Here is a 13,414-nt window from a genome sequence, read left to right as displayed (position 1 = left end):
CATTTTTAGAGGTCGTGTAAAGTAAAATAAAGCATGCATATACATATATTATTGATATTAAATATATCATATAAAAAACTAAACAATGAATCAGCTGTCATTGACAGATTTTATATTATAAGCATGGTCAGTGGAAGGTCAGCGTATTGTCTAACTTGAACTCACTGACTCCGTAACATTATTGTGGGTATGGTATAAGCTGAATTTGACGAGATGCTTCCAACCATTAATTTTTTATTGGAATTGATACATTTTGGCTTCCCAATGAAGGGGTGGGAATTCAATGGCCTAATGGTTAGCATGCACACGCAGTATCATACACCCTGCCATTGAGTATAATCTGCAGGGTGGGTGAGTGAATAATTGGAAATTTTCCCCTTACACTGTCTTACAGTCATCTCTAATGATTTCCTGTCAAATTACTCCACCAAAACACAAGAATTGCCTCCTATGAAATGCAAACAGTTATCTCCCATTCACTATATACCAGTTACCAATAAACCACACATATTCAGAAATAATTCATACATATTTTTCTAAACTAGAGATGGCCATTTATAATTTCTCATATATTTTATTTATCTTTCAGAGTAATGCCATAACAATAAAAGGCATGTTGGTTTATCAGACTGAAATCAGAAAAAACAACCAAGGATCAAGATATGGTATATCTCACTTTGTGACATCAAATGATGTCTACTTTATCTCATTCCCTGAACAATTTATAGACGAAATGGATCAAGACAAATTTTACATATTGAAAAATGTTTACAATAGTCCAGATGGATATCGGTTAAAAAGCCATAGTGAGGTATAGCATCCATTAATATTCAAAAAAACATATATATACTCTTCAAAAAAGAGTATGTATAGCCAGCCCATTTCCGTATTTTAATTCAACAAAACCATTGGTTTTTTTTAAGGTACCTGATTCTCTATCTCAGTATCATGTCAAGTCTTACATGTTGGAAACATTTATTGTTTGTCAATTTAATTCAACATTGATGTTGTGATCTTACAGCAAGAAGAACAGCTTTAATTGAAACTTACAATATTTCTTCAAAAACAATTGATTTGTAATTACAGACAAATTGTTATTAATAAAAAAATTACACCAATTCATTATTGGATTTACACGTACAGTAATTGTAAATGAAAATTATGCCAAAAAAAAATTCTGCTTGATTGCACCAAAACGCCAATTAATCAACTTCTCAAGCGTTTCGCATGGAACCTAAATCTAAGGCTTCTAAATTTATGGGTTTTGCTTTCAAAATAAGATGCTCATAATATATAGACAAAAATTCACATTTGCTAAATTAGGTTCATATTAAATGAGTGATTAAATTTGGCGTATAATTTAATAACAAAAGTACCATGACATAAGTTTGATAATAAGCATTTTCTCCTCACTGTAATGACAGCAATAAGCAATTTGATTAGTCAACACTTTGGAACACAATAACTGTCCTAATTTGAGAAAACACCTTCCCCCCTTACAAATTTGACCAAAGCAGTAAAACAATAATAAACTTTAAATTTACTTTTGTTCTCTAATCTCTACATTGAATAATATATTTCAAATCATTCCTTGAATATACCTTGAATTTATCACAATAATGGCTATATAAATAAACCTATATCACCTATTCAATATGTTTATTTCATAGATCTTTTCTACAAAGCCTTGTACAATAAATAACACTGCCTTGCAACTCTTCAAAAACGCACCAGTAGTATCCATTCCAGATGCTGTGTCATCCCCAACAAAGAGAAGGTTTAGTGTTTGTGGATTTATTCAACATGTAAGTTTTATTTGCATCTTTTTTTATACACTCACATTTTCATGTGGATGTTTGTTGTCGTCACTCCTGTCTGCCACAATTTGTTCATAGACACTTTACAAGTCACAATTTTTGCCCTTTGACAAAACTTAAAACTTAAATTATTGGTTTATTTTTTAAAAAATCTTGTTTCCATACAATATTCACATGTATCAGATCTAAACTTCATGTATAAATTAGTATAATGCCTTCTCATAGTATGAAAATGTGAACGTATATTGTTGTCACCCCTGTACGTCCATTCACAATTGTAAATATCCTCAAATAACAACAAAAGAATAAATATGCATCAACCCTTGTCAACAACTGATTTAGCTGCTGTAGGCATATATTTCATTGCCTTGCAACCTATCCTACATGTAGTTCAACAGTTGTCAATAACAATATTTTCTGAACAAAACACAAGTATGCGCATATTTCAATACTTTGAATGGTTATTTTCACATATTTAAGCATGCAATATCCAAAGAAACAAATTACATGCTCTTCTGTTTACAAAGTTTTCAATACCATTTTCTACTATGATACATGTATATACCTCACGTATCAAAAACCAAAAGCAACAAAATATCCAAACTAACTCTCTATGACAATAATATTTCTACCATTACAAAACTTAACTGTTTGTAATATTGCAATTGATTATATTTTGCAGATTGGAGAAGTATACTCCGGGGAAAACTCAAGAAGAAAATTAATACGTTTATCAACAAATTCTGACCCTGACACAAGTGAACCACAGGCACATGTTAAATTATGGAACCAATATTGTGAAAATCCATTGCAAACAAAGCAGAAAATAACATTGAAGAATGTCGTTGTTTCTGAATTCAATGGAGTAAAAACAATTAACACAACATCGACGACGCAGATTATTGTAAGTATTTAGCCACAACAATCTACACAAATTAAAAGAATCTATATTCCTTAAAATAATCCTTAAAGTACTACAATATTGCTCCTATCATCCCCCAAAAAACACCATATCTGCCTTTTAAAATCTTCACATATAAGTACTGTTATCACCATTATCTGACATGTGGACATATATTGCCTCGTCCCTGCCCCCATCAAAAATTGTCTAAGCATTTTCTGCTTAGCCACCATACAAAGACTTCAATCTGATTGATCAATACTTCAGAACACAATAACTCTACTTCAAATTGAAATATAAGGGCTAGATACTTTTGATAAAGATAAGTGTGTAATTAAAGTGTCATCTATTAATTCTGATTCCAGCATGTATCCCCCTTCTGTCCATCACCCTTTTTTCATCACCGAATAACTTTCCTTCTAATTGAGCTCGCATTATCAACATGGAGTGAGTCCTTTATTAGATGAATGCCATAATAAGTGAACATCAGCATATTCTGTCTATTGTAAGCAGAGATAACCGTTTTGATTGATTTATACTTTGTAACTAATAACTTTAATTCAAGTTAACCAACACAGACCACATTGTGTATTATCTCATTATAGGATTCAACTGAAGAAACCAGAATTAGTGGTGAGATTCAGGGCATTAATTGGAAAACGTAAGCTGCTATTCATTCCTTCATTCTGATTTCAGACGCTTGATCATAGTGAAATATTTTGTGGAAGCTCAACAGATTTAAATTGGCATCCGATTGGCATTAAATATACATTGGTTATGGTCATGAGATTAAAAATTATTACAAACAAAATTATGTCACTTAATCACTTTGAAAAATCTTGTGGACGCTCTAGAGACCCACGTTTATAATTCATTTTAATTTGACTTAAGAATCCCAAGACAAACAACCTTTTGTTTATGAACAATTTCTGATAATTACTGCCAAATGATGTCTCTGATTATTTGTATAATGTTAGGAATGCCAAACAAGCCAAATTCACTTTAAAGACAATATTGGTGTCAGTCATTATATTATTGCATATGTAATAAAACTGTAAGCACTTTCCAAATATAATTTTAACACAGATCATTGCTACAATAGATAAGTAACAACAGTTTCATCACTCAAAAGTGACAAACACAGAGGAAACCACAAGTTATCGCTCTAAATAACTGACTGAATGACAAGTGATAACAAATACATGAGCAATTTTCTGCTTGCTAATAATTTTCTTCAAGACAAAAAGTTGTGTGACACTGTAAGGATATCTGACAATTTGTAAAAGAATTGACAACCACTAGATTAGAGAACATGAAGGAAAAGCAGAAAAAGCCTGAGGATTACCATGTTTTAAAAGGTATAGAAGGAATAAAAACAAGGGAATGTATAGACCAATTCCCTTTTTTGTCATGATCTCTTATCTGTTGACACTCATTTACTATTGAATTGTCAGATATCCTCTTGCAGTACCATATAACATGGCTCAAAATGTTCACCCGTCTACTTGTCGCCGACAGGCGATTTTTTCGTCCGACAGGTAGTAAATGGACTAAATTTTACTTGATGTTCAGTAAATTGACCACATTACTCACGACCACAATACTCATGTCCACGTCATGTACATGTAGGCCGTATTTATTTATTCGTAGAGTCGTTTCTAAATGCAAGAATTGAGCACGGAAATACCGCGAAAAGCCGCCATTTGCATTGTTTACATTTCGCTCTGTCGCAGGCTACAGGTACTCAGTTTGGAAGTAGACAATTTTATAACAATGAATTTCACACCATCTACGCTTGTTTTCATCTACTTGGCACTAGTTTATAGCATTATGGAGTATTATATCTAAGTAAATTAAAACGTCACCTGAAATAATTCTACCGTAACGACACCACAGTAAATATTGGAAAGTGGCTGGAGTGGAAGGGAAATGCAAGAATTGAGCACGGAAATACCGCGAAAAGCCGCCATTTGCATTGTTTACATTTCGCTCTGTCGCAGGCTACAGGTACTCAGTTTGGAAGTAGACAATTTTATAACAATGAATTTCACACCATCTACGCTTGTTTTCATCTACTTGGCACTAGTTTATAGCATTATGGAGTATTATATCTAAGTAAATTAAAACGTCACCTGAAATAATTCTACCGTAACGACGCCACAGTAAATATTGGAAAGTGGCTGGAGTGGAAGGGAAATACACACGGCTCAATAGATCGATGCTTCGTAAGTTCGTGTATCTAATCATTTAAATAATTTACAAGACAATTTGACAAAATCAAATAATCAGGTCGGAAAAATATCTCGGATATTAATATAATTTGTAGCGTAAATATAGTCCCGATACATTGTATGTGAGACGGGAATTCCAGGTGACGCTACCTGTCTTTCGCACGCGGCATATTTCTTACTGTGCCATGCACAGGTTTGATTTGTGTTTTGATATTCAATTCAATACGGATATTTTAAAATTTGAATTTTACATCTCAACGTCGAACTATTCGATTTAGCACGGAGGTGTGATACCATGATAATTTGCGGAATTCACGTGGCTACGGATGATAGAATTGTAGTTGTACAAATCTTCGAGCCGCTGAGCCAAAGCACATTCGCCGACTTTCAAAAACTTTTGGGCATTCCGATGTCAAAGAAATAAAAAGGTTTCATATTACGATATTTATATGAAGCAATGTGCGTCAATACCTAAACAAACATGTGTGTACCTACATGTATGGATATGTGTGATACTATACTATTACTTAGTCTTTGGGTTTGACAATTGAGAGTGACAGGTAATTTACTGAAGCGACAGGTGTATTTCGCCAAACATAACTGATTTGAAATTAGAGTACAAACGAAAAAGATTGAATGTAAATAAATTTGTATACATTCACATTACATTATTATATGCATCTTGCAGAACAAGAAGCCAAACAAATTTTAATTATTAACTATTAATTAGTTAATCTGTTATTACTTTTATCAGATTCCAGTATATTAAAAATACTTCATTACCTACAAGCACAAAAATATCTGACCATTCTTGATGACTGCCCAAAGAACTTACCTGTGGGCGTTTGTTTCATTGCCTGGCAAACTATCTTTTTTTACAGGGAGGTTCCCAAAGTTCTAATCAATGATATCAGCTATACGATAGAAGCTGACCTATTGAAAACAGTGATGACAAAATATTCTGTAGATGGTATTACAGTGGAGTGCAAAGTAATTGGAAATTCCATTAGAGAAATGTAAGTACAGACAAATGAAAGGAAATCATACTTAACATTCTACTTTCCTACTCCAATCTATCTAGTGTTGAAACTCTACGTCCGATATGCGCAAATATAAAAAACAACCAAGACCATTGGATTAAAAACATACATATCAACTTTCATCAAAATCAGATTATAATTGTCACCTCTACAAAGTCATCAACCTTTATATACCATATTTTACACTATTCGCATACAAGTGACGGCCATTATGTCCCAACAATTTGAACTTGAACACAACCTTCATTATGGTGTAACACTGATACATGTATAATCAATCGATTTTTTTAAATCAGTTAATTATAGTGACCTCCTGAGCAACCACAAGGTAAAAATGTAGTTTTTCATACAATCAGGGGCCATAATTCAATATCAAAAAAGAACCAAGATCTTCTGTTTAAAGATGGATCTCAAGTTTTATCAAAATGAGTTGAAAATTATAACCTCTATATAAGATACACTAGTTAAAAACGCAATTTTTCACACACACAGGATCCACAATCCATACAGTTCTGTTCAATACATGCCATATCAAAAGCAGTCAAGACCTTTTGGAAATACACATATTTCCACTTACATCAAATCACATAATAATTGTGACCTGTAGAATGTCCACAACAATTGTGAACAAACAGACCAACAGGGGCAATAGCATAATACATCCACATGAAAATGTGGGCGTATAGAAATCATTTAGATATACCACCATAATGAAAGTTGAATTTGAAATTCAGGAAAATTGAAATGAAACTGCCCAAAAAAATGGCCACTTTACTTTTTGTATGCAAATTTGATATACAAAAGATATAAATCCTCCACAAACCAATTTTTATCAAATTTGGATGAAACTTAAAACATACCTTTATATTCCATCCTTCAGTCCCTTTTGATATCTGCACATTTCAAACCATAACTCTCTGGAAATATGATTCCTGATAATACAAAAAATCATTTTTATACGCTCACATTTTCATGTAGAGGTATATTATCTTCGCCTCTATGTGTCCGACCATCCACAAACAAAAAGGCTACCGCTGGCACACAAAAATAAAAAAAATATGGCATATCAGGGTTATGAACCCTGCAGTGATCACAATTTTAATGGAACTTGAAATGCACCTTATAACCAAAAGATCTAGGCTCCTTTCAATATTTCCCTATATCCAATAGTAACTGCCTGGAATTATGGCCCCTGATTGTGTGAAAATTGCATATTTTTAGCTTCTGGTTCTTTTGAAGTTATCAATTTCATTGGAATTTGTTTGGGACAAAATAATCCTGATCCTATTTGATTGAGAGTGATAAAAATTAGTGTATAGTTGGATTGCTCCATACTTTTTAATGTGTCATCTATTTTGGGATTTCAACAGGAGCCATCAGCCTCACTGTTGGTATGTTCCTTATAATGATATATCATTTACTTTCAGAAAAAAGATGGCAAAAGAAAAAACAGGGAAAAAATAAATTCTGCCCTCATACTTTACATGTTGGAATTTGTTTTCTTTGATACATTTAACACCAACACATGTTTTATTGCCTGGTAGGCAACCTACTTTATTTTCTTAAATGTTCTTGAATATTATATATTTATTTTTTATGTACTTTATATTTATTCTGTATATCACAATCAGTAATAATCAGTTTCCCCTTCTCTGATCTTGTATACGGCAGCAATCTTGTTACAAATAATATCATATCGCACATCTTGCCTTTTATATACCCTCACATGAATACATGTATTGTGATCATTTATCGTTTAATCTGTCTCAATTTGTATGTGTTACATTTCTCAAACAAATGAACATTATTCAATTTTGTTTATATATTTTAACAATTATGAACATTTCTGCACTTTCTGGAATCAACACTGTCACCAGTATAGTTATGTCACTTAACTTTGCACAGCATTGTCAACATATTCTGTCAGTGACAACAAACTTATATGTTCTTTAGTTTACTGTTTCAATAATGCCATATGAATCTCAACAACTATTTTCTATTCGCCCACATGGAAATGTGGATGTATATTGTCATCACCCTGTATGTCTGTCTGCCCATCCATCCATTGGTTGTCGCCCAGTTTCTTGTAACACTCTAGAGGCTAAAGTTAATATCTGATTGACTTGAAATTTATACACACTGTTTAAGGTCATGAAACAAAGAAACCTATTGTTTTTCAGCGATTTCCGATAATAACTACCAAAAAATCTTGTGGACGCTATCCACAGTTTCTTGTGATTGTTTTTTAAATCATAAAAAAAAGCCTATTGTTTTTCAACGATATCCAATAATTACTGCCAGAGTTATGACCCTTGATCACTTTGAAAAACTTGTGAATGCACTAGAAGCTTATTTCATTATTCAATTGACTTTAATTTATACATTTTAAGGTCATGAGACAAAGACAAAAAACTATCAATTTTCAGCAATATCCAATAATTACTGCCAGAGTTATATCCCTTGATCACTTTGCATTATCTTATGGATGAAAATCATGAGACAAAAAATCCAACCATTTCTGATAATTACGTGTTGTAAACGTTCTCCTTACTGACAAAAGAAAAAATATGTGACAACCCGTGACTGTCCAAACGACATTAATTGTGTGACTATGTTTCATTGCCTGGCAACCTATCATTATTACTTATAAAACCATATCCCTTGTTCTCTCTTGCAAGATATATGCATACATGTATCAACATATATCACATGATAGCAACTGTATACATGTAAATTGCTGTAATACATCATTCTTTCTGATTTCCCCTTCTTATTTTATTTTAATGATTTCTGCATTAATGTGCATTATACATTAACATTGAAATAATTATTTGGGCTTTGTGTGCCCTTCGCTACATCATAGAAATTCTGTTATACAATACAGTATTCATTTTTTTTCTTTACACATCTTTATATGATATAAAGATATTAATTGCCCAATAAATGTAATGTTTTATTGCCTGCTAGGCAACCTGTTTTTATAATTGTTATATACTGTATATGTATTTACAGGGGTTTTTTTGTGTACATATATTTATTTTATGAATAACAGTAAATGACAATTAGATACCTTTTTTTATATATGTCCTTAAATGTTATATATTTATTGTTTATATGTATTTTATATTTATTATATGAATCACAGTTAGTGATAAAACAATTTCCTCTTTTCTGATTGTATTGCAATCTTGTTATAAATAATATTATATCACACAATACGTTACATTTTATTATACTCACAAAGGCTAGCTACCCTGTATATCACATATTCAATCCCAGCATTGTCAACAGAGTTCATCAGCATTTCCCAACTCATTTCCCCTTATCAATGGTACAGAGCAAACCCTGACAAAAAAGTCTAGTATGGTCCGATCTACCAAGGACCCTTCTATAAATTGTAATGCACGTAAAACATCCCTTGCCAATAAAACAGCAATATATTAGTGACCTAAATGCCACTAGGCCGGCAGCCAAAATTTCTACCGTGCAACTCCGCTACACAGTCCACCATAAAATAATCTGCGACAATAACATGTTATTTGTGTATGGTGAGAATATTTACAAAGTGATTAATAGAAAATAGATAATTGAATATATATATGTACAGAAACATTGACTAACTGGTGCAAAGTAAAAAAGTGCTATTTGAGACGATCACAGACATAGACAGACGAGCACAGTGCAAGACATACATAAACATGGACGAACATATAGACAAAATGGACAATTACGAACAGACAGGAACATTTAAATACAGAGACATGATATGTACATATATATATATTTTGGTCATTTTGTCGGTCTGGTCGTTCTGTCCGGTAGAATGGCAGGGCGGTGCTACTCTTCCTTGGGGCTTGTCGGTGAGTGATAGGCCTGATCCATTCTTCCATCCATTTGGTTTTTGTTGTCCGGTATGGTGGTTCTGTTTCATCTTCATTTTTTGTGTTCATTCCTTTTGTTTGTTGGTTTCTGAAGGAAGAATCCAGCACCTGAAAAGAAAGAAAGGAACAGTGGAGGGGGGGGGGAATGGTGGCAAAAAAAAAATAACTTAAATAGAATGAAAGATATAATTAAAATAAATTGGATAGAGTCAGGTAAGAATAGTAGTAGGCATAAGGTTCAAATAAAGCATAGTATATTTATAAATACATTTTATAATTCTTTATTTCAAATCCATTAAGGGTGAGATAAATTTATTCGTACGGGATTTATTTGACTCGCGCTGTTATAAAGCGTAGGGAAATAACTGGTGATTGGTCACCATGGGCCAATCAGGAGCTCGTATTGTGAACTGCTGACCCGACCTTGAAAGTTGTAAACAACAACACACATGTGTAATGGCTGCACCCATGAAAGAACGTGAATCGACTGATATTTCATCAAATTTACGCTGTATTATTCATTACCAAGGATTTAGAAAGGAACGAGAACAATTATTTACAAAATCTCGCTGGGATAAATTCCGTGAATGTGCCCATGAATGGCTAAAACTTGATGGGCGAGCGAAATGGATAGCTGAACAGGCGACTTCGGGTGATATAATCAAACAAGGAATTTATCGACGCGCCAAAAGATACTGGATTTCACCCAACATGCTACAGGCCTTTTACAGACAAATTCCGAATTGGGTCTGCCCGTAATCGTATAGATAAAGAAAAATTAAAATCCCCGGCTACAATCCAACCAGGGAATAGCGGGAGTGTAGACGATCTGGGACCTAGCTCTCCAAACAAATTACGCTCCTGAAGCAAAAAGAAAGAGTAAATCGGTGCTGCCTGTTGTGTGTATTATATGTAAAAAACGTGACAGATTTGTCACTGTTGGAGAAAATAGGAAGAAGGATGTATTAACACAGACTCAGACCCAAACAGGCTCAGGTAGGCCTAATGTTAATATTATGTTACTTACTAAATTTATAATTATTACTAATAAATATTAAATATATTCATCCTACAGTTTTTAATTATTGTGTTGTTGTTTTTGTTGTAAATGGAATCAGAAGTGCTACTGCAATCACTGTAAAATTGTTATGAAGCTAGCCATTAAAGCCCTTTACCCCATTTGTTGATTTGGCACAGTCATTGGTTAAAGTGTTGCACATTTGCTTGCACAAGGGATGAAACATAGAGAAGTTAACTTGTTTTTTATTTTCTTGGCCCACTTGTAGGTGCCTTGCTAAGACGATCTGTCTCTAGACCATTTCCGCTCACACAAAGGATCTGAACTAAACCGCATGCCAGAGTTGACCAGCCAGGTACATGTACATGTAGGCCTCAAAGTGACATTCCCTCCCCCACCCTTGAGCACAAACAACATTCAACGCTATATGGTGTATAATTTGTTTGCAAATTTGTTTGTAGGCCAACTGTTGAAAGCTGCTGAATTGAAAGAGGATGAAGATATTTTAAGGCATATCAGAGGGCAAGATTGTGTGGCCATTGAGGTCAGATATCACCAAAAATGTTATAGGCAATATACATGTACTGAATTTCTTAGACAGTTATCAGAAAGGTAAATATTTGTGATGTTTTTTTTATTTGTATTCTCCGCCTTCTTGCCACTGGTATTATTCAAATAAAACTGAACCATGGGCGAGTCCTGAAATTACTATGTTTTTGTCCAGTGGACGTTAAACCGCAATTCTCCTCTCTATCTCTCCTTGTACTGCTAATGCCTTCCTGTCTTCATTAGCTGGTTTCTGCATGAAAATAAGATGTTAACCCCTGTGTAAGTGTCTTTTTCCTCTGTTGTACGAAATTAATGAGAGTAAACCAAGCTCCAGAATTTTGTTTTAATTGTGTACATGTATATGTTTATTTATATTTTTCAGCAAAGATGACTAGCCCTCCGTCGAATATTAAACCACATACAATATATTCTGTGAAGATGTCATAAGAGAAAGAATCATAAATGGCCAGCAAAGTTGTCTTGTACAGAGAGAGAGAGAGAGAAATGGGGTTTAACGTCCACTCAACACAAACTAGGTCATTTTGGGACTAACATACGGTTTCAATTTTATTTCAATAATTCGCTTGCGCGTATGGGTCATTAGCAGTGAGAGGAAACCGGAGTGCCCGGAGGAAACCCACAAGGTTGAGAAGACGCCTCTATCTCCATGCCACATACGCTCACACCTGGGATCAAAGCCACAGCCACAAGCCAGAGGTGACCGACCAGCTAGATGTCGAAGCGCGGCACTCTAGGCCATCCCAACCCCCCTTTCTTGTACAGACCTGTGCATGTGTAGTCAATGTGAAAATGAAAAAAAAACTGTTAAAGAGACCGAATTTGATGTTAATACATTTAGTGACAGTGATGATGATAATGAAGATTAACTTTGATGACATTTGATGTGCAGAGTAACTGTTTAATTTTGATTTTCAATGATTGTTTCACTTTAATAAATAATATCACAACTGTTCATCCTGTTTTCTAACCTTTCCCTTCATTCCAGCCCAGATACACAATTATTTTTTTTAACTTATATCTACATGTATGTTTGTAATTTGACCATTAATCATATCCGAAATAGTAGTTCACAGCTACATTACAGTTGTAAAAATACTGTAGTGGCTAATTGAAAGGGAACATGTATGTGGGTTTAGAATGTTTATCTTAGTGGAAAAAAATCATGTGGTTCAATGCTTATAAAGTGCTACTGATCTCCATTATTTCAAAAGCATATCACTCAACTACTGTCAAACATATCCCCTGGCTAGAATATGCTACAAATAGACTCTAGCATGTTCCATACAAGCGATAATTTCTGAGCAAACATCCAACAACCAACCCTAACAGGCCCTTGAGATCCAACAAACAAAATAATTATTGGGCTTGTTTGCCCACACCTGGTCTTATGATTCATACAACCCTGATAGTCTATCAATTACAGGCATTTGACAGAAAGGGAGATAATTCTTTTTTACCGTTAATGGATTTCCACAATTCTTTATTCACCCATGACATTTGTGTTTTGAGCATTTTAATTTACATCAAAATCTGTCCAATAAACTGTTCATTGCCCAGGATGAAGGCATGAGGTGTTTTACCAACTATTTAATTTTATGTCAACTTCAGAATTGTTAGTACACAAATAGCATTTATTTGACAATTTTGACGAATTTCATCTGGCCCTAAATCAATAAATTGCAAACATTTTGCTTGGAACTCCCAGATTTTGTCTTCCTGGCATCATAAGCTTTCCAAAAATGTATAGTTTTTCTTTTATGGAAGACCGTGTAGCGGAGTTGTGTTTCTAAGCTAGCTAGAAATTTTGGCTGCAGGCCTACACCTCCCAAGCTAAATTTCCCTCATGTCATCCTGTATAGCAAAGGCATATGCCTGTCTTAATTAACCCAGTACTAAACACAATTTACTTGTTTAATTTTTCCAGCATTTTTCAGGATAGCTGATGGGATGCGGGTC

At 33.8% G+C, this 13,414-nt stretch overlaps 2 long non-coding RNA genes across 2 annotated transcripts; both read left to right on the top strand.

Moving 5' to 3' along the window:
• Nucleotides 1-245: 245 nt before the first annotated feature.
• On the top strand, nt 246-8,921 carry LOC126825545 (uncharacterized). The gene is made up of 6 exons (XR_007682047.2): nt 246-811; nt 1,671-1,805; nt 2,500-2,721; nt 3,324-3,379; nt 5,831-5,965; nt 7,417-8,921. It is a non-coding gene; the product is annotated as an uncharacterized LOC126825545 (long non-coding RNA).
• A 1,396-nt stretch (nt 8,922-10,317) lies between these two features.
• On the top strand, nt 10,318-12,335 carry LOC126825543 (uncharacterized). Its single transcript, XR_007682043.2, has 3 exons — nt 10,318-10,866; nt 11,350-11,500; nt 11,820-12,335. It is a non-coding gene; the product is annotated as an uncharacterized LOC126825543 (long non-coding RNA).
• The last annotated feature ends 1,079 nt before the right edge of the window (nt 12,336-13,414 follow it).

Source organism: Patella vulgata, chromosome 6 (genome assembly GCF_932274485.2).
Source record: "Patella vulgata chromosome 6, xgPatVulg1.2, whole genome shotgun sequence".
In the NCBI taxonomy this organism is placed as follows: Eukaryota; Metazoa; Mollusca; class Gastropoda; family Patellidae; genus Patella; species Patella vulgata.
The sequence above is the reverse complement of the archived record's forward strand: the minus strand, read 5'-3'. Positions and strand labels throughout refer to the sequence as shown.